Below are 22,808 nucleotides of genomic sequence, written 5' to 3' on the forward strand. Positions count from 1 at the left end.
CCTATGGTATCCCTCCAGCTTTTATAGTTTCCCTTTATCTTGTCACACCACTGTAAGTTGCAATTTCATTAAACTTTCTCTAACCACCTTTTCGAGGTACCCCCTCTTTCTGTTCTGCATCCTCTACACAAAGACTCAGGCTGATGCAACATCCATCATCTCACACTTTGCATGTCACCAGGGCAGGAGGAAAGAAGCAGACCCAACCATGCCCTGACTTTTAAAGGCTTCCACTTGCAACAGACACAGGCCATTTCCACTCACATCCATTGGGCGAAGCCACGGTTGACGTCAGGAGGGTGGAGAAACAGAATTCTATCAAATGCTTCTTAGGAGAAAGACTGCAGAACAGCGCTGCACGGCATCACAGGCCAATTCTGCTACGCCGTTCAGCCCCTAGGAATCTCCAGGAATCTCAACACATTCGCCTATTATAGTGAAACCTATTTCTGTAGAGATTAAAAAAAAAAAAAAAATTACCTGCGACTTCATGTTAGCGCCCAGGGGAAGGAGAAATGCTTCCAGCCATGGGAGCGTGGGAGCGGTGCGGGGAAGGGGGCTGGGCCCGGGGAGGGTGGGGGCCCCTGAGGACCCCTTGCTCTTTCCAGTTAAGACGCAGGAATCCCAGCAAACACGGAGGCATTGTGACCTTCATTCCTCAGCTCTGCTATCAGCTCAGCCCTGAGGACACTGCTTGCCTCCTTACAAAGAAACCAATTGAGACTCTTTATTTTTACGATTTTTTTTTTTTTGACAGAGCATAAGCAGGGGGAGCAGCAGGCAGGGAGAAGCAGGCTCCCCAGAGCAGGGAGCCGGAGGCGGGGCTCCATCCCAGGACCCTGGGATCATGACCGGAGCCCAAGGCAGGTGCACAAGGGACTGAGCCACCCAGGCACACTCCCCGCACCTCCCCCCAAAGGGAGACTCTGAAGCCCTTTGGGGTGCTTGAAGAGGAAGGGGAATTGCAGCATAGGATTTTAATTTGGGGAAAATTAAATGACCTGGTGAAAGAACGGATCTGAGAAATCAGTGAATGCAAGAATCTTCCACAGTCTGTAATTGAAAATGTTGGAGGAACAATTTTTACATTGGGATCTTCTAGATTAAGAGTATATACAAAAGGTTGTTGAAGAGGCATCACACCGAGTTTTGATGGGATAGAGGTTGGTATCTTGTTTGCAAGTTTAGCACTACAGACTATTCCAGATGACTTGGATTTGTGAGACGACAATCTGCTTAAGAATTTAAGCAGAAGTAGTCTTAATGGCTGCAGGGTTAACAGATGAAACTTTACATATGATACCAAACATTGACAATTTTAGTTGTCTCTCAGCGCTATTAAACTGGGGGCGAAATGCCATAACACCTATTACAATATATTAGGTTTCCTTGGAGGTGTTTTCTGTCTTTACCTAAATGCAATAGCATCAAGTCTTATACATAAATAAGTTTTTCTTGGTATTTTCTAAATGATATGTGTTTGGATTATATTAAAATAAAATTGATTTTAGACACTGAAAAAAGATAAAAAATTATGCAATGATTAAATATTATAATAATGATTCTAAAATACAGATAGTGGGTGAATCTATATGTGGTGTAACTATAGATGCTTTTTTTCCTCCTAATTTTTGAACTTTTTAAAAAAAGATTATTTTATTTATTTATTCATGAGAGACACAAAGAGCACAGGCAGAGGAAAAAGCAGTGTCCCCATGGTGACCCCGAAATGGGACTTGATTCTGGAACCCTGGGATCATGACCTGAAGGCAAATGCTCAACCGCTGAGCCACCCAGGAATCCCAAACTTTTGACTTTTCCAAATTATAGATTTCCTAGAGTGACAAAGTAGCATCTTTTACAATGGAAACCACCAGTAAACTTAATTGTGTAAAGTGTATTTGTGAGACTGTAATAACTTAGAGAAGATGCTTATAATATTTTAGTAAAAAAATTAACACATAAAATTGCATCTACGTTGATACATACATCTGTGATCAGGGCAAGAGAAATAAAGTGTTAGACTGGCTTTTTAATATCTATTTACTTATTTTTAAGTTTATTTAAGTAATCTCTACATCAAACAAAGGGGTCAAATTCACAACCCTGAAATCAAAAGTCACATGCTCCTCCAACTGAGCCAGGCAGGCACGTCTTTTTTATTTTTAAATGTAAAATAAATAAGTTGTGGGTAGTAATAAAATGCTATTCCAGGGGCAGAAAGTGTGGAGGAAATGCTGTTCTTAAGCTCTGCCTTTATTTCCAGCAAAGCATCCATGTATTACCCCCAACAAGAGGACATCCCCTGTCAGAGTATAGCAGAACAAACATAGAACACCAGGAACAAGGAGACCTAGATTATAATTCTGACTCTATAGCTAGCTAGTTTGTAATTTAGTTCAGTTCATTTAACCTACCCTGGCCTTGTTCACTCATCTGATAAGTGAGTATACTGATCAAGAAGATCTTTTCATTTCCTCTGAGTTCTGAAATTCTTTAGGCCATGTGAGGTCCAAGGTTCCTAAATCCCTACACTATGGAACATGGACTCCCTTATAAAATGTTCCCTTCAGGTATCCCTGGTGGCTCAGTGGTTTAGTGCCTGCCTTTGGCCCAGGGCGTGAGCCTGAAGACCGGCGATCAAGTCCCACGTTGGGCTCCGTGCATGGAGCCTACTTCTGCCTCTGTGTCTGCCTCTCTCTCTCTCTCTCTCTCTCTCTCTCTGTGTCTGTCATGAATAAATAAATAAAATCTTAAAAAAAAAATGTTCCCTTCATTTGATCCCCAGGGGCCAACATGATAATCTTCTTACATAATAGGTGTTTAGTAAATGCTTATTAAACATAATTCAAATCATAATAGTCATGATAATCCTCCAGAGTAAGATGATCTTACAGAGGTTTAATCTACATGCCTAATAAGAGAGTACTATGGTTTGTGCCAAAGTCAAGGCACACTTTCCAATACATAAGCAAATTAATTTCAATGTAGAGTATCTGCTAAATTTTTTAGAAATAAGATCACCTTTAATCTAAAAGCAAAACTGGAACATTGTTACAGTGTTCTGAATTATGGAAAATGTTTAGGCATTATTTTGTAAGACAATAATGGGCATTATGTTGTTTATTGAAAACTTAGTTCTTTGGCCCTTCCCTTTAAAAGACTAACATATTAGTTGGGAAACAGGTTATACATATGTTACCAAACTTAAACTTGTCCATGCACATGCTGCGCATTAAGCCAATGGCTAAACAGAAAGGCAGTGCAACGAGAAGGCAGGGGATCATTGTCAAAGCTGCCTTTCCATGTTGAACTCAGGAACAGCTTATATACATGAGAGGAAGGTGAGGGGTTTCTTGAAATCTTACAAGAGGGGGCCTCGAAATGATCTGGAGTTATGCATTCTTCTGGACAATGAGGCACTATTTGGCACCTGGTAAGATCAGATACTAGATAAGTAGGGAACAAAACAGACTGTGGAGCTAAGTTAATAATGAAATTATACAACCACAGTTCTGCTTATGTTTTCAAAGCAGGTCTAGGAACCAGGTGTCTGGCCTCACATACGTGCATGTAAAACATATAACAAAAACATGCAAGGTTACAGGGCAAATGCTGATTATTATCTTTGAACTCCTTACCCTTTGCAGATGTCAGTGATTAGATACCATGATTTATCTATTAAGCTTCTTTCACTAAAAGAAAACACAGGGACACCTGGGTGGCTCAGCAGTTGAGCATCTGCCTTTGGCTCAGGATGTCTGCAGTCTCAGGATCGAGTCCCACGTCGGGCTCCCTGCATGGAGCCTACTTCTCCCTCTGCCTCTGTCTCTGCCTCTCTCTCTCTCTGTCTCTCATGAATAGATAAATAAAATGAAAAAGAAAAGACAATATTTACTCTGTATTAAAAACCAGGTTAAGCATTTTTGATACTTCTCTTTCATCAGACTGGTGCCCATGGGAGCTCCCTCTTTTCCCATAGGCAAGATTGGTTCCTTAGTATGTATAAACATTTAGGTCTTTCCTTTGAATCTTAGGCCCACCTTTGTCCCAGATACTGCATCCGCTCCCCTCTTTGTTCCAAATTTCTTACTTTTTTAATAAAGATTTTATTTATTTATTCATGAGAGACACAAAGAGAGAGAGGCAGAGACAGAGGGAGAAGCAGGCTCCATGCAGGGAGCCGGACGTGGAACTCAATCCCAGGTCTCCAGGATCAGGTCCTGGGCTGAAGGCGGCGCTAAACCGCTGAGCCACCCGGGCTGCCTCAAATTTCTTAAAGGTTGTTTCACCCCATTCCTACTCTAAGCAAAGAATTTAACTATGTGGGTAAATTCTCCTCCAGTGTCAAGCAGTAAGTAATTGATTTCCTCTCATCAGGAAAATGGCTAAGATGGCATCACAATTACTAGATTCTTCTCTGTAGAGGGCATAACTGTTCTTAAAACAGTAAGTCCAAATAGCTTTGCTTAAACTGCTTGCAGTTTAAGTACAATTAAATTATTGAAAAGAATGTTTTGGGGCAAATTTCACAAATTCCTCAGTCCTGAATGTTTTCAATTAAACTATAAATGGTGTTTTTCTTCCTTAATCTAGATTTCAAATAAGATTTAAAAAAAAATCACCATAGACACAGAATTCTAAATTCGCTGAATTTTATTCACTGCTCACCTGCTTACATACATAGGCATCTTCAATCACAATGTCTGCACATGGTTGGGAATTGCCACAGCTTGGAGGACTTATTCAGGGGAATCACTTCTACAAGTGCTACAGTGGAGACAAGGCAACTTTGTAATTTTGATGAAAAACACTGACCATCCAAGTTTTTTTTTTCCTTTAACCAAAATCTAAAAAATACATCCAAGTTCCTCTGCTTACTCGAGGCCTTCTCCTTGTCTCCCTGTATTGTGTCCTGACTCTAGGCAATATCAAGTCTGAATAAAATGTGACCCATGTTAACTCTGCTCCAAGGTGTACTTATTCCTATAGGTTTGGTATCCTCTTCTTTGTGGAGTATTTATTTATGTTAAATATTTAACTTATTGAGCACGCGAGAGAAAAAGAGAGAGCATGAGTGGGGTGGGAAGGATGTTAGACTCCCGGCCCAGCAGGAAGCCCAGTGCGGGGGTCTCCATCCTAGGACCCTGGGATCATGACCTGAGCTGAAGGCAGATGCTTACTTGACTGAGTCACCCAGGCGCTCTTTATGGGGTATTTAATAAGTGGAGTATTGATTATATATATTAACTTTGTTCTCATATAAGGATTTTATATTCTTTTTTTCCCCCTAAGACTTTATTTTTTAAGTAATCTCTACACCCAACGTGGGGCTCAAACTTACAACCCCAAGATCAATAGTGGCACACTCCACTGACTGAGACAGCCAGGCTCCCCAGGATTTCACATCCTTTTACTAACTTCCCACATGGTGCAAACCTTACCAGAAGGTGTATAGATCCCTGCCAATGTCAGTCCATTAAGAGGAGACCCAGCTTCTCACAGACCTACAATAAATTAAATGGACTGCCTTTTTCCTTAGTGGTAACTGGTATCAGCTTTCTATTCACTAGCTCTTGATCTTTCTAGAAGAGAGCAACTTCCCCTTGTCTGGAGACATTCGAAAGGTCATATCTAAGGGAGATTTTTCTAAAGATTATACTTTTCTTCCCCAGACTGACAGCTACAGTTAAGATTTCACCATAGCCCCAGAGCAGAAATACCATTTTTATTCTGGGAAGAAGTGGCTTATGTGTCAAAAAAAAAAAAAAAAAGTAGGACCTAGTTAATAGGAATATTTGAAGAATCTTAGGGATGCATATGTGTAGGGATCTTGAGGATACTGGATTGGGGATGATGATGGGAGGTGGGGATAGGAAACTGGGTGGACTATAGCTTATTATTAAGGTACCCCTTCATGACTTGGAGCTCAGTGTTCTGGTAAGGACACCAGGATCCTGTCCAACATGCTGCTGAGATGGCTCTTTGAAGCTTGTACACCATGATAGCCTAAGCTAAATAGGTGGAGATGCTGTAACTGTCTTGGCATGGTATTGAGAAAGGGTCTGAAGATTCAGGGATGTAAAAATATTAGAATGAATGTATTATTTGTGATCAGAGAAACTGCCACTTGACAGTGTTTCCCAGGAGAACCCAAAGGACACTTCTTTTACTAAATCAGTGAGGAAAGCATTGCTAAGGGGCACCAGTTAATTTGGCACGCTCTGTGATAACTGTCTCATATAGGCTGGGATTGACAGAAGGTGTTGCCATGGAATTAAGATTCCTAATATCGAGAGAATGGTAGGATTCTGGAATGGCAGAGACCAATGGCAGCACTTAAGTGCTAGAATAAAGGAGGCATACACCATATTGGGTAGCAAGGCTATAGTAGTAGTATTCAGTATGCTTTGACCCTCTGGAATCAGCGAATAAGTCACGGTGTTCCTAGAGGTGAAATGGAAAGTCAACCAGAATGTTATTTGACCTGTATAATAAAACAGAAAAATTGAGAGCTGGTGAACAGAAACCTTCACCGGTGTTTCAGAGAAAAAGATCTATTCACCCAGTTTCTAAATATGTCATTTCACAGACCCAAAACCCACTCATTGAAGGAGAGATAGATCCGTTTGAGGAAGGCAATGCAATGTTTATGGTAAACATTCCCATAATCCTACCCCAAAGGGATCTAAGACTATTAACAGGGTAAAGATACACTGACAAAAGGGGAATTGTCAGACTTCTCAAGAACTGTTGAATATAGGCACTATGGCTCTGTATGGATACTGAGTCAAGGGACCTGAACTACTTTCATTATTCTATAGTTAAAATGGGGTCATAGGGAAGCCAAGTGATAAAGGGAGTTCTAGTTAACTGTGTCTCACAATAGGTTCAAGAGATCTGTTGGATTACCCTGTGGTTATTTCTCTGGTATCTGAGAATGTAGTTGGGACACACATAGCCAGTAGCTGACACTACATTCCCATTGTTCCCCAACCTGTGAAGTAAGAGTCACTATGGTAAGAAACTTGAAACGTTTCTTCCTTCAGCCAAGTTACATATCAAAGTAATAATACATGGTGGCAAGATAGATAGTTACCCATAGTGGTCACCAAATGAATAATGCATCACTGAATTTTGTTTTTGTTTTTTTTTCCTTTCCTTGTTTTACTTTTTAGACCCTCACTCCTGCTCTTTAAGATCATTTCCTCCTCCTCCTCCTCCTCCTCCTCCTCCTCCTCCTCCTCCTTCTTTTTTAAAAATTTACTTATTTATGAAAGAGAGAGGCAGGGAGAGGGGCAGAGGAAGAGAAAGAGAGAGAATCCTTAAGCAGACTCCCTGCAGAGCATGGAGCCTGATATGGGGCTCGATCCCAAGACCCTGGGATCATGATCTGAGCCAAAACCAGGAGTTGGGTGCTTAACCAACTGAGCCACCCAGGTGCTCCATAGATATATTCTAAGTTTTTCTAAAGATGTTTTTCATTTAAACAATAATTTTTAGGGGGACCTGGATGGCTCAGTTGGTTTTGGCTTAGATCATGATCTCAGGGTTCTGGGATAGAGCCCCATGTCAGCTTCATGTTAGGCTCTTCGCTCTCTCTCTCTCTCCCACCCTCCCTCTCTAAAATATATAAATCTTAAAAAGAAGAAAGAAAGAAAGAAAGAAAGAAAGAAAGAAAGAAAGGAAGGAAGAAAGAAAGAGAAAGAAAGAGAAAGAAAGAAAGAAAGAAAGAAAGAAAGAAAGAAAGAAAGAGAAAGAAAGAAAGAAGAAAGAAAGAGAAAGAAAGAAAGAAAGAAAGAAAGAGAAAGAAAGAAAGAAAGAAAGAAAGAAGAAAGAAAGAGAAAGAAAGAAAGAAAGAAAGAAAGAAAGAAAGAAAGAAAGAAAGAAAGAAAGATGTAGTCTATATCCAGAATAAATTGCCTACAAATTATTTTGCAGATAACCTTATAGGAACACAGATAATGTACAGAAAGGAAATATCTCTTATCTTTGATAATATCCACTTGACACCTTCAACCATGCAAAATACAAGTTGCTGTTATCTCTCACAATGTTTTATGAATCCCTGATCCTGTATTTGCATTGTGAATTAAGTATCTTAATGGACATGGCTTTGCAGAAGTAAACCAAACACTGAGTTTGTGAAAAGGGCTCAAGAAATATATTGTTCTTCATTACAGAAGAGTTTGGGGTTCTTCAGGGAACCCATGAAGGAAGGGGTGGAGTGAAGAAGAAAAATGGTAGGAGTGAGAATACAAGGGAGGCAGCAAGATAATGAAGAGCCTGGTGTCATGGTTAGTGGAACAGAGATCCCAAGAACTTATAAGAATAGAAGTTATTACGTTTCAGTGTCTTTTTTTTTCCCCCAGTGGAACCACCACCACTTCTAGTTTCTGCCAAACCACCAGGAAGCAGTAGATGATATAGACTATCCCAACCACTCAAGGCCTATTGTTCAATAAAGGTTCAGAAAAGTGAAGTGACCCAACCAAGGAGACAGTGGTAAGGGTTGGTATCAGTGGCCCACGCAGGCTGTCTTACCCTAGGGCTTGACAGACTTTCCTTAAATTGTGAAGTAGAGACTTAAGCATATCTTAATAGGATAAGTTCACATAGAAAAAGTTTGCAAATATAGAACCAAAGATAAATAATATAACTGAGCACATACTCAAAAGCAAATGTTAAAAAATCAAAGAACTAGTTAAACTTCTTACAGCAGCTCAAAATAATCATGACAGACTCTCTGAGATACTTAACTCTGAAAATTAAATCAAATGAAAGAAATGTTACTCGTTGAAAATCTTACATTGGTCCAGTGAATTTCCTTAATGATCAAATATTCTGTTGGCTGCTTAGAAAAACCAAATAGTTACACTTATCCTTATAATGACACCAAAGGATTAAGAAAATATAAAATGATATTATGGGCATCGTATAGCATTTGACTGTCTTGGCTGAGTTGCTCATATTCGAACCTGTGATATTGTTATTTATGTGCTTATATTTTCTCTTCCACTGGATCGAGGTTCAACTTTGCATTCCTTCAAACAGCCTTGTACATAGTAAGTGATGAGTGTGTACTGAATCAAATGGACGGTTTTCCCAGTGCTAGTCACAACTAATAGACGAGAACAAAATCTAAGATACCTGAGTAATTTAATATTTGCTTTGAAAGGGTAAAAATATTTTTATGAAACTCTTAGACTTTTACTGTTTCTATAATCAAGTTAAAATATAATCGAGGATTCTCGAATTGATATCACAGCTTTCTTCTAAGGAACTCACTGCGCACCACAGCCATCAGGGCCACCACATATGTCAGATGGCCATTGCCAATTCCACAGAGATTTCTGTCCAATCCCTGGCCCACAGAGAGGTATTTTGCTTAGAAGGGAGAAGTAGCTCCTACAGAGAGAAGGAGGGGGGAGATTGATTATTAAAGTAACCTATTCACTTCTAAAACTTTGAAAACTACAAATATGTATTAAATGTGAAGAGAAAATAAATGTAACCTCTGTCAACATTTTGTGTTTTTTTTAAAGATTTTATTTATTTATTCATGACAGACATAGGGAGAGAGAGAGAGGCAGAGACACAGGCAGAGGGAGAAGCAGGCTCCATGCAGGGAGCCCAATGCGGGACTCGATCCCGGGACTCCAGGACCGTGCCCTGGGCCAAAGGCAGGCGCCAAACCGCTGAGCCACCCAGGGATCCCTCTGTCAACATTTTTGTGAATATCCTTCCAGTCCCCTCTTGGCTGAGTTTTTTTTTCTTAATTATGATTATGCCATATACCTTCTATTGGTATCTGTGTGTTATGTGCGTGTATATGCCCATGGGCGGACATGCGTGTGTGTGGGTGTATGTGTGTGTATTTCCCCACTGTTTATGTAAATTTCAAAACAAATCCATAGGGACACAGATAAAACATCTCCTGAAGTTGGATTAGGGTGACATTTCTCAAGTTGCAGGTAATGATTCCTCAAAGACTTAAAAGTTAGACATAGGGGTGCTGAAATGCAAAGCTTTCTGGAAGATTATTATAAATGTTTTCCATGGCCAGGAAAATAGAATCCGTCCATGTTTGGGGCAGTGACTCCTACATCTAGAGCACCTTGCACCATCAGCTGCCTGCCAGTCAAAGGAATGTTGACAGGAGCAGGGGACGGGTGACAGTGGCTGATCATCTGGTGGTAAGTGCTTTGTGTAAGAGCATGTTTACATTTCTCTGGCCCTTTTTTTCTTAACTGCTTCACTGAAGCTTGTTCTCTTGACATGTTTGTTCCCCTCTCCCTTCTTCTCGATTTGTTCTTTTTCTCTCTCTTTGGCTTGCATTCTGGAGTCACCTCAGGTGTTGTGAAATCACAGGTCTTGTTCCAGTCCACAATTATATTTTACTTGTTCAAGACTCCTTCTAGACTTCCTGGAGGCCAATCCTAAGAGAATCTCCTTTGTTCTCCAACACTAACCTGGAAGTATAATACTTGCCCTCTCCCTGGGCTCAGAGAATGCCCAATGATCTACTCCGGAATAAGCCCGCTGAGATGTTTCAGGGAGAAGAAGATTCAGTCTTCCTATATCTGTTTTCTACTACAGGAAAAACTCAGCTCAAGGTAGCTCATCTCTGTGGCTACCACTCTGCTTCTTGTTCTTACCTGCTTTCAAACTCATCCACAGTGGTGTCCTTAAAAAAAAAAAAAAAAAAAAAAGTTCAGCCTGTGAGCAATGTACCTGGTCTTCATATATTTACTGCCCTTTAAATCTGGATAAGCCAGTAATTTCTCTTCTCACGTCTTTCCAGCAACTATGGACTATGGAGAGAGAGACCCAGGCTTTTGACTCTTTGTTCACCGCTGCTTCCCCTTAAAGCTTTGAGGAGCTAGTCACAGCTCAGAGTCATTCTTTGCATTGAGTGGAAACTACCTCTAAGAAATCCTCTTCTCTCACTCTGCTAGGCTTCTAGAATCCTCCCAGAACATCAGAGACGGCTGAGCCTCGGCAGCTGAGTCCCACAATCCTCCTGTGCAGTTATGGTCTCAAGATATTACCCTTCTGGGACTCCTGGGTGGTTCAGTGGTTGAGGGTCTGCGGCCCAGGGTGTGATCCCAGGGTTGGGGGGGATCGAGTCACACATAGGGCTCCCTGCAGGAAGCCTGCTTCTCCCTCTACCTATGTCTCTGCCTCTCTCTCCCTCTCTCTGTCTCTGTCTGTCTGTCTGTCTCTCTCTCTCTCTCTCTGTCTCTCATGAATAAATAAATAAAAATCTTTAAAAATAAAAAAAAGACTTTGCCCTTCCTGCAGAAACACCCATGGCAGTGCAGGGATTGTCATCCACTTTAAGTAAAAGGTCAGTTTCAGAAATGGACTCAGAGTGACATTGAGATGGCAGTGGTGCTCAGGATAAAAAAATGTTTATATTAACCACCAATTATTGAGTCCCCAGAACGGAGTATATTCCAATCTATGGGAATCTAGATATTTTTTACTCAAATCACAGATAGCAGAAACTGAGAAGACTGAGTGACTTTCCCAAAGGCACATGCTAGCAAATGGCAAAATTGAAATTCAGATCCAGGGGCTGCCGACTCCAAATCCTGACTATCACCATGCCAGTAGCCTCCTACAGGGAAGATCTCACTCCACTAAATTAAAAGTGTGGGCCACATTAATATAAAAACTGTTCTTCAAAACTTGTACAAACCACTCAATGATTTACTGGGTTCAAATCCATGTAAGGCACATACAGTGAAGACCAAGCCAAGATATGACATAGTTCTTGCCCTAAAGGTAGAGAGTGGACATCAAAGTGAATGATGAATAAAAATGCAAGAGGTAGGGCAACCCGGGTGGCTCAGCGGTTTAGCGCCGCCATCGTCCCAGGGTGTGACACTGGAGACCAGGGATCAAGTCCTGCATCTGGCCCCTTGCATAGAGCCTGCTACTCCCTCTGCCTGTGTCTCTGCCTCTCTCTCTCTGTCTCTCATGAATGAATGAATGAATGAATGAATAAATAAATAAATAAATAAATCTTTAAAAAATGCAAGAGGTAAAAAGCAACATTAGGCAACAATTCAAGAGGCATCAAAAAAAAAAAAAACCCACAGATAATTTACCACGTAGCTAACGTTCTTTCTTTTTTAATCTGTAATTTAGTTTCATTATCTTAAGCCTTTTCACATAATTTACAAATTTGTGCTGAAGATATAGCTCCTCTATCTTCACCTTTCTAACGAATTAGCAAAAGCACCATTACCAATCATACACATACAGTAATTCCACAGTTGTGTTTTTGAATAGCTGTAGAGAAGACAATCCTGAATTATATCTTAGTCTGACTTAGTAAAGAACTCACAAGCCAAGTCTGCTGCTATATCTTGTCACACTGAGTTTTAAAAGCATCTGACCTTTCAGATCGTCTATAAAATGTGAGAAGTGGGGACACCTGGGTGGCTCAGCGGTTGAGTGTCTGCCTTCAGCTGAGGGTGTGATCCTGTGGTCCTGGGATCAAGTCCCACATCGGGCTCCCTGCATGGAGTCTGCCTCTCCCTGTCTCTGACTCTCTGTGTCTCTCATGAATAAATAAATAAAATCTTTTTTTTAAATATGAGAAGTGTTAAATATTCTTTATTTAATATCATACATAGGGCGCCTGGGTAGCTCAGCTGGTTAAGCACCTGCCTTCAGTTCAGGTTGTGATCCCAGGGTCCTGGGATCCAGCCTCACGTCCAAGCTCTCTGCTCAGTAGGGAGCCTACTTCTCCCTCTCCCTCTTCCTGCCCCTCTGCCTGCTTGTGAGTGTTCTCTCTCTCTCCGTGTTAAACAAATAAATAAAATCTTAAGAAATAATACAAAATAAAAGGTAAAAAAAATATATTATACATAAGCCACCCTCGTAAATGCCTTTCATAAAGCAAAAGGCAGCATTTTAGATGCAGGGAATTTTAATTACATTAGCATAGGTAAAACCAAAGAGATAGAATGGACATTGCCAGATTATCTTTAGTTCTTGCCTTTAACAGGTTAATGAACACAACTTGAAACACAGCCACATCTTGCTGTCCTACGACACAGTGAAGTTATTGCCTCAGTATTTAGATATATTAACATAACCAGTTATATAAGTCTAAATATAAAATCAATCTCCTATAAGTTTTGAGATGGCAGTTCCCATCTCTGTGAAAGGCTGAACATTACTCATCAACTCCAATCATATTTTTAGAAGAGGAAAATGGTGACAGCATTGGCTGAACCAGAATTGCTATCAAAGTTCAAAAAGCTGATACTATTCATTTAATCACAAGCCAATCTTATTTAAATCAGGACTGCCCAAGAGTAGTATTCTATCAGCCATTCATGATCTGAGTTCCAGTGCATGAGGTCAATTTTAAATATGGTAGGCGGGATCCCTGGGTGGAGCAGCGGTTTGGCGCCCGCCTTTGGCCCAGGGCGCGATCCTGGAGACCTGGGCTCGAATCCCACGTTAGGCTCCCGGTGCATGGAGCCTGCTTCTCCCTCTGCCTGTGTGTGTCTCTGCCTTTCTCACTCTCTCTCTCTGTGTGTGACTATCATAAATAAATAAAAATTTAAAGAAAAATTAAATACGGTACACACAAAAAAAGTCATGAGACGTTTTTGTTTTGTAAGAAATAAGGCAATGGCCAACTAGTACTCCTTTGTAGCTTTTATGAGATAAGCTCTCAAGGCTTATCTCAAGGCTGCCCCTTCTATCATCATAATGCCAGCAAAGATAATTTTTGTTCCAGGATGTACTTCTTAGGATTCTCCAAATACTCCATCAGTGTCTCCTTTCCCCAGAATGACTTTGTTCTTGTTGGCATGCAGGGGCCTGACCTATCTTCCACCCAAATAAACCATGGAGCTTTGGCCCAGTCTTGTGCTTGCCTCCCTTTTCCAAGTATAGCACTGGGCACACTTCTAACAAAACTCTTCTTGCCCTTCTTAACATCACCCTTTCTTATTTTTGTTTTTGTTTCATTAATTTTTTCGTTCTTTTAAAAATTTTTTTAAAATTTTAATTCAATTGTCAAGATATAGTTTAACACTCAATGCTCGTCTTATCATGTGCCCTCCTTAAGTCCTGTCACCTAATTTCCCTGCCCTCTGCCCTCTCCCTTCCAGCAACCCTCCATTTGTTTCCCAGAGTCAAGAGTCTCTCATTGTTTGTCTTCCTCTCTGATTTTTTCCCCATTCCATTCCCCCTCCTTCCCTGTGGTCCCTTGCACTATTTCTTATATTCAACATATAAATGAAACCATATGATGACTGTCTTTCTCCAATTGACTTATTTCACTCACAGCATAATACCCTCCAGTTCCATACACATCAAAGTACATGGTAGGTATCCATCCTTTCTGATGGCTGAGTAATATTCCATTGTATCTATATACCACCTCTTCTTTATCCATTCATCTGTTGAAGGACATCATAACTCCTTCCACAGTTTAGCTATTGTGGACATTGCTGCTATGAACATTGGGGTGCAGGTGTCCCATCGTTTCACTACATCTGTATCTTTGGGTTAAAAACCCAGTAATGCAATTGCTAGGTCATAGGGTAGCTCTATTTTGAACCACCACACTGTTTTCCAGAATGGCTGCATCATTTTGCGTTCTTACCAACAGTGTACAAGCGTTCCCCTTTCTCCACATCCTAGCCAACATCTGTTGTTTCCTGACTTGTTAATTTTAGCCATTCTCACTGGCGTAAAGTGGTATCTCATTGTGGCTTTGATTTGTATTTCCCTGATGATACATCACTCATTTTAAGTTGCTCTTTTGTCACACGTGAAGTGAAGGTGCCCACTTGCAAGCTGGCCAGCCGGCTCCCTCTAGCAGACCCTATTTGTCAAAACATTTTTTAAATTATGGTATAATATAACTTTTGGCCTTTTAATCTTTTTTTTTTTTTATTTATTAGGGAGAGAGAGAGAGAGAGCACAAGCAGGGGGAGCAGCAGAGGCGGGCTGGGGTGGAGGGAGAAGCAGACTCCCCACTGAGTAAGGAACCCACTTACGGTTCAATCTCAGGACCCCGGGATCATGAACTCAGCCAAAGGCAGATGCTTAACCATCTGAACTACCCAAGCACCCAGTTCTTCCTATGTTTTTGAGTGAGTTGTACAAGTAGCTAAATACTGTACTAAGAGTGAGGAAATCCCCACAGCTGGATTGGGATAGGAGATCTTCAAGACAGCTGTAGCTCTGGCTCTGACCCTCAAAGAAAAGGAAAGATTTAAATAAACTGTGGGCTGCAAGAGTCAAAGCATAAAAGGACAGGGACAGGATCTGCATTGAGGGGAAGGATTATATAAGGGGCTGTAGGACCAGATGTTTTCCACAGGGGGGATCATATGCCAAGCAAAATACCTGTTGAAAAAGTAAAGTAAGCAGTGATTCAAACAATTTCCCACAGCCTGCACAGCAGGACACTGCCTTGGCAGAACTGTGCTTCCTTAAACTCGGCCGTTGAGTACAGAAGGTTAAAAGGGTTTGAAAACTCAATGTATCTTTTCCCCAAAGCCTATAGGACATTTAACATTGAAAAATCAAAAGATATTTCTTTTTTTAAATATTTTATGTATTCATGAGAGACACAGAGAGAAAGAGGCAGAGACATAGGCAGAGGGAGAAGCAGGCTCCATGCAGGAAGCCTGATGCAGGGCTCGATCCCAGGACTCCAGGATGTGCCCTGGGCTAAAGGCAGGCGCTCAGCCACTGAGCCACTCAGGTGTCCCTCAAATGATATTTCAGGTGACCTGAAGGATTGGCTACTTAACTTGTCATTTCCTGTTCATGTAGTGTGGGTTGCAGACTGTTTCTTCATGTTGTATTACACCAAGTCACTCATCAACACTTCTAAAAGACTATATCCATCTTTTCACTGTTACCTCCTCTAAAGGTGTGAATAAGTGAAGACAAGATAGTGTGAGCAGTCAAGAATTCAATGAGTGTTTAAATGGTTGTACTTGAGGATTTAAGATCATGAGCTGCTTGAAAGCAAAACCCCTGTCTTCTTTCCCTCTCTCCTCCCTGGAGCCTAGTGTAGTCACCAAAACTTTGCAAATGCAGTCTCCTGAATGGCAAGGAACCAAATGTTCCTTGGAGTGTAGAGGAAACAGTCTCCTGGTTTGGACTCAGCCACCCTGGGAGTAACCACTGGCTAATTATTTAAATGTCCTGGACATCAGCATCTTTATTTGAAAAATGGAAATTGCAATGCCTAGCTAAATTAAGTAATCAGTTCACATTAAAAAACTCATTTTTAAGAGCCCTTAAGAACCGTGGGGCTGGGATGCCTGGGTGGCTTAGTGGTTGAGTGTCTGCCTTTGGCTCAGGTCGTGATCCCGGGGTCCCAGGATTGACTCCCACATCAGGCTCCCTGCAAGGAGCCTGCTTCTCCCTCTGCGTATGTCTCTGCCTCTCTGTGTCTCTCAATAAATAAATAAATAAATAAATAAATAAATAAATAAATAAACAAAATCCTTTAAAAAAAGAATAAAAAAAAAAGAACTGTGGGGCTGATTCCACTCGAGATAATCATTATAACAAACAGCACTGGAGAATTTGGAGACTACTATCCTAAGAAATAGATTCATTTCAGAGATTTCAGTCAGAAAATAACATTATTGATGATTTGTTTAGTGAAGTTAGAACTTGCCCTTTGTACTTTCAATGCTTGTCCTTTTCAGATTCCTGGCACAGTTATATCAGCTTGTCACTCCATGGGACAAGTTCATGTTCTTACTTTAACTAAGTCTCTCTTCAGTCTGTGTATTAAAAGAAACACACACATGGAGGCACCTGAGTGGCTCAGTCTATTAAGCATCTTCCTTTGGCTCAGGTTGTGATCCCTAGAGTCCCAGGATGGAGCCCCACATTGTATTGGGCTTCCTGCTCACCAGGGAGCCTGCTCCTCCTTCTGCCCCTCCCCTTGCTCATGCTCTCTCTCTCCCTCTCAAATAAATAAATAAAATATTTAAAAATTATTTTAAAATTTTGAAGAAATACACGTACAAATGTCAGAGCTCCAAAATGTGAAAAAAAAAAATGGATAGAGCTGCAAAGAGAGATAGACAAGTTTATAATTATAGTTGGAGACTTCAAGGCTCCTCTCTCAACAATTGATAGAATAATTAGAAAACTAGGAAGGATGCAAAAGGATTCAACACGACCATCAACCAACAAGATCTAAGACACATTGATAGAACATTCCACTCAACAATAGTAGAGCACATATTCTTTTCAAATACCTGTGAAATATATACCAAGATAGACTATATCCTGGGCTATAAAGCAAGCCTAAACAAAAAGAACTGAGATCACACAAAATGTCTCTCCAAAAACAATGAAGTCAAACTAGAAATCAGTAAAGGCAACAAGAAAATTTCCAAACACTTGAAAACTAAATAACACCATTAGGTAAGACATAGGTCAAAGAGGAAATCTCAAGAGAAACAAACAAAAAATACATTGATTGAAGGGAATGAAAATGAAAATACAGCATATCAAAATTTGTGGTACATGGCTCAAAGAGTGCTGAGAAGGAAATATATAGCACCAAATGCATACATTAGAAAAAAAGGAAAACTTTTAAATCAATGATTTAAACCACCACCTTAAGAACCAGAAATAAAAGAGCAAATATTGTCTAATTCATTTTGGAGAGCCAGTATTGTACTGATACCCAAACCAAATAAAGACAGTATAAAAAAGGAAAACTAATGACTAATATAATAAAAGTTTAGTAAAATATTAACAAGTTAAATTCATCAAAGAATTATACAGCATGACCAACTGCTATAAGTGGGGTTTATTCCAGGGATGCAAGGCTGATCCAACATTCAAAAATCAGTTAATATAACCCACCATATCGAAGACTAAAGAAGAAAAAAAAATCACAGGATCATGTCAATAGAAATAGAGCATTTGACAAAATCCAACACCTATTCATGATAAAAACTCTTACACTCTAGCAATAGAGAACTTCCTCAACTTGATTTTTTTTTTTAGCCTACGAAACTACTACAAGTAGAAACTAAAACCTTTCTTGCTAAGATAAGACATAAGGTAAGGATATCCCATGTTACCACTCCTTTCAACATCATACTTAAAATCCTAGCTAATGCAATAAGGCAAGAAGATAAAAGGTATACAGTTTGGAAAGGAAGAAATAAAACTGTCTTTGTTCATTTATGACATGATTGTCCATGCAGAAAAAATCTGAAAGAATCAATTAAAAAATTCTGAAACTAATAAACAATTAGAGCAAGGCTATAGGATGCAAATTTAATATACAAAAATCAGTCGCTTTCCATATACCAACAACAAACAAATGGAATTTAAAATTAAAAGCATAATATCATTTACACTAGAGCCAAAATTTTAATATTTAGATATAAATAAATATAATATTAATTTATATTTAAACATAAATAATATTTAGATGATCTATATCATGTAAACTAAAAAACTCTGATGAGAGAAATTAAAGAAAAAAAATGGAGAGTTCGGGGGGAATAATACATGGTTTTTGTACAAAAAAAATGGAGAGATATTCCATATTCATGGATAAGAAGACTCAATATTGTCAAGGTGTCAGTTCTTCCCTACTTCATCTATAGATTCAACAACATCCCAATGAAATTCCTTGCATGTTATTTTGTGGATATCAACAAATGATTCTGAATTTATATTCAAGAAGCAAAAGAACTAAAATACTCAATACAATATTAAAGGAGAAGAACAAAATTACCGAACTTTAAGACTTACTATAAAGTTACAGTAATCAAGACAGTGTTGTACTGGGAGAAAAAAAAGACAAAAAGGTTAATTAAACAAAATAGAGATCCCAGAAATAGACCCACATAAATATAGTCAATCAATCCTTGGAAAATGAGCAATAGCAATACAATGAAGATAAGATAGTCTTTCAAAACTAGTGCTGGAACGACTGGACATCCACATGCAAACTGGCATCCACATCCTACACACAGACCCATCAAAAAATTAACTGAAAATGGAGCACAGACTTGAATATAAAATACAAAAGTATAAAACAGCTAGAAGATAGCACAGGAGAAAATCTAGGTGACCTTGGATTTGGCAATGACTATTTTAAGACCAAAGGTTTGAACCACCAAAAACAAAATTAACAAGCTGGATTTCACTTAAAAACTTATGTTCTGCAAAGGACACTGCAAAGAGGCTTAGAGTGGGAGAAAATATTTGCAGAAGATTTATCTGATAGAAGACTGTTATCTAAAATACAGAAAGGACACTAAAATAATAGAATGAATAGCCCAATTTAAAAATGGGCAAAAGATCGGGGAAATACAAATCAAAACCACAATGAGATATCACTTCACACCATTCTGAAGAGCTGAAATTCACAAGTCAGGAAACAACAGACATTGGTAAGGATGCAGAGAAAGGAAAACCCTCTTTACACTGTTGGTGGGAATGAAAAGTGGTGCAACTCCTCTGGAAAACAGTATGGAGATTCCTCAAAAAATTAAAAATAAAACTACCTTGTGAATGAGTAATTGCCCTACTAGGTATTTATCCAAAGGACAAACATAGTGATTTGAAGGGGTACCTGCACTGCAAGGTTTATAGCAGAATGTCCACAACAGCCAAATTACAGAAAGAGCCCAGATGTCCATCAACAGGTGAATGGATAAAGAAGAGGTGAGGTAGATATATAGATAGATAGATGATAGATAGATAGATAGATAGATAGATAGATAGATAGATACAGATAGAGACATAATGGAATGCTACTCAGCCATCAAAAAAGAATGAAATCTTGCCATTTGCAATGATATGGATGGAACTAGAGGGTATTATGTTAAGCAAAATAAGTGAGTCAGAGAAAGACAAATAAAGACAAAGACCATATGATTTCAGTCATATGTGGAATTTAAGAAACAAAAGAGATGAACATAGGGGAAGGGAAGAAAAAAATAAAATAAGATAAAAACAGAGAGGGAGGGAAACCATAACAGACTCTTAACTATAAGAAACAAAGAGAGGATTGCTGGAGGGGAAGTGCAGGAGAGGATGAGGTAACTGGATGCCAGGCATTAAGGAGGACACTTGATGGAATGAGCACTGAGTGTTAAATGCAACTGATGAACCACTAAATTCTACCCCTGAAACTAATAGTATACTATATGTTAACTAAATTGAATTTAAATTAAAATTTTTTTAAATAAAATAAGAATGGGCAAAAGACCTGCACAGACACCTCTCACCAAAGAAGATATATGGTTGGCAAATAAGAATATGAAAATATGCTCAACATGTCATTAGAGAACTACAAATTCAAACAATGAGATACTTCTGCATACCTATTAGAAAGACCCAAATCCAAAAAACTAACATCAAATGCAGCCAAGATGTAGAGCAACAGGAACTCCTCAGAATGGTTATGCACCTAGGCCCTGGTGGTTGGTCAGCTGGATCACATACATCCTGGCTCTACCACTTAATGAATGTGTAACCTTGACTAGGTCATTAGTGGCTCAGAACCTCAGACTCTCTATCTGCAGGTGGAAATAGTAATAACTATATTCTCACAGAGCTGTTGCAACTTTTAAGGTACACTGAATTTTCACAAACTCAACACACCCATGTAACCAACACCTTGATTGTAAAATAGAACATTTCACTGACTTCAGATATCTCCCTTGTGCTCCCTTGCTATCATTATGTCCCAAGTATTCACCATCCTGATGTCTAATGGCATAGATTAGCTTTATTTGCTTTGTACTTCTTCTCAATGAATCATACAGAATGTACTATTTTGTATCTGGCATCTTGTCTAAATACAACATTCTGAAATTCATCCATTGTACGTAATTATAAATTGCTCTCTCACATTATTATGTAGTATTCCATTGTGTGAATAGTCCATAATATATTTACCATTTCGTTCTTGTTGGGCATTTAGATTCATAGAGTTGCTTTGGGGATTCAGTGACACAAAATGAACTTTCATAAACTGAACACACCCATGTAACCAAAACCCAGGTCAACAAACAAAAGTGTTCCTCCTCTTCCCTTCCTGTTACTATGCTTCAAAAATAACTGCTTGATATATAATATGTGATTTAAAATATTATATAATTCTTTAGAGTAATACCTATTAATTGTTGTTAAAGTCAGAAAAGATCTAAAGTTATTTTTTCTCTTCAGCAAAAGTTATGCCAGAAAATGACTTGTGATCCACAAAAAGAAGGCCTCAGTATCCAAAAGAGAGGGTATTAGCAGCTTGAAATCACTAGTACGGGAGAAGGGCTGGGACCTTGCTGAAGAGTCAATCACTTTAAATCACTGAGAGTGACTTTCTCTGAGTCTGGGTATAGGGTCCCTGGGTCTCTAAAGGTAGCTCCCTTGACAGAATTTACCTTGGGACACCTGGGTGGCCCATTTGGTTAAGTGTCTGAGTCTTGATCTCAGCTTAGGTCTTGATCTCAAGGTCATGAGTTCAAGTGCCACACTGGGTTCCACACTGGGCATGGAGCCTACTTAAAAAGAAAGAAATGTAGGGGAAGAAAAAAAGATTTCTCTTTATTTCCATCATCCGAGGAAGTCAGGGCTTAATCAGACCCTCTGTGATTTGGGGGTTCAAATAGAAAGGCTGACCAAAGTTTAGAATAGTGTTTTTCAAACTGTGAGTCTCGGATCATTAATAGGTCAGAACCAGTGTTTTTTAAATAAAATGACAGAATAGAAAAGGAATATGTCAGTATGAATCACGTGTAATAAGGGAAAGTTCTGTGAAGCTTTTGTTTCAAATTCATCTATAAGCATGTGTGTGTGTGCGCGTGTGCGCATGTATTGGTTTGAATAAATGTATTCTTCACTGTAGATTGAGACAATCATTCTAGGTGGGCCTGGAGGAAGACAAGGGGTTCGGGGCTCAGTCTGACCCCATTCTTCTAGGGTGGCTGATGCACCAGGCTATCCACGTGAGCTAAAATGTTGTCCCCTAAATCTTCCAACACTTGGAGTGCAGAGAGGGGAGCACTGACTGCCCGAGGCTCTGAGGACCTGGGATCATACTTTCTGAAAGAACTGAGCAAACTGTACGGTGATCTGGGTCAGCGAGGCATGAGGTCAGCTACAGACAAGCATGACCTGTGAGATGATGCAGACTTCCATGCTGGAGGATAACGCGAGACAACTGTCTGCAGCTTTAAGTGGAAATCAGACTGATCCACCCTTTAAGATCTTGGAAACACCTGGCTTCTGTGACTGCTCCGAAAAAGAATCTTCCAGGAGAAGCTATGAGGTTTCTGGCTTATTCAGTGTTTAACTAATTACTTGGAAAAAATAAAATTGATATGAGTGTATTTTTGCTTTGTGTTTATGGCACAATTTATACTAACTCAGCAGTGCACTCATTCAGGAAGTGTTTAATATGAAGTTCTGTATCCATCTATCTGTCTCTTATCTTCTCACATTTTGTCTGACTACTTATCCAAATATACCAACAAAGTGTAAATACCACTAGAACAGGCAATTTTCACTTGGCTATAAAAAGAGACGCTCAGGACGCCTGGGTGGCTCAGTGGTTGAGCGACTGCCTCTGGCTCAGGGTGTGATCCTGGAGTCTGGGGATCGAGTCCCACGTCGGGCTCCTTGCATGGAGCCTGCTTCTCCCTCTGCCTGTGTCTCTGCCTCTCTATGTCTCTCATGAATAAATAAATAAAATCTTTAAAAAAAATAAAAATAAAAAGAGATGCTCAATACATATTTCTTGAATGAATAAATGAATGACTTTT

General features: G+C 39.6%; 1 long non-coding RNA gene and 1 pseudogene across 1 annotated transcript; one reads left to right on the forward strand and one right to left on the reverse strand.

Annotated features, from left to right (window-relative positions):
- Nucleotides 1-490: 490 nt before the first annotated feature.
- Nucleotides 491-1,473, forward strand: LOC112918336 (poly(A) polymerase type 3-like; annotated as a pseudogene).
- Nucleotides 1,474-9,195: 7,722 nt separating this feature from the next.
- On the reverse strand, nucleotides 9,196-21,546 carry LOC140598371 (uncharacterized). The gene is made up of 3 exons (XR_012000766.1): nucleotides 21,429-21,546; nucleotides 10,659-10,687; nucleotides 9,196-9,408 (listed from the first exon to the last, which is right to left on the reverse strand). It is a non-coding gene; the product is annotated as an uncharacterized lncRNA (long non-coding RNA).
- Nucleotides 21,547-22,808: the final 1,262 nt, after the last annotated feature.

Source organism: Vulpes vulpes, chromosome 3 (assembly GCF_048418805.1).
Source record: "Vulpes vulpes isolate BD-2025 chromosome 3, VulVul3, whole genome shotgun sequence".
NCBI classification, from domain to species: Eukaryota; Metazoa; Chordata; class Mammalia; order Carnivora; family Canidae; genus Vulpes; species Vulpes vulpes.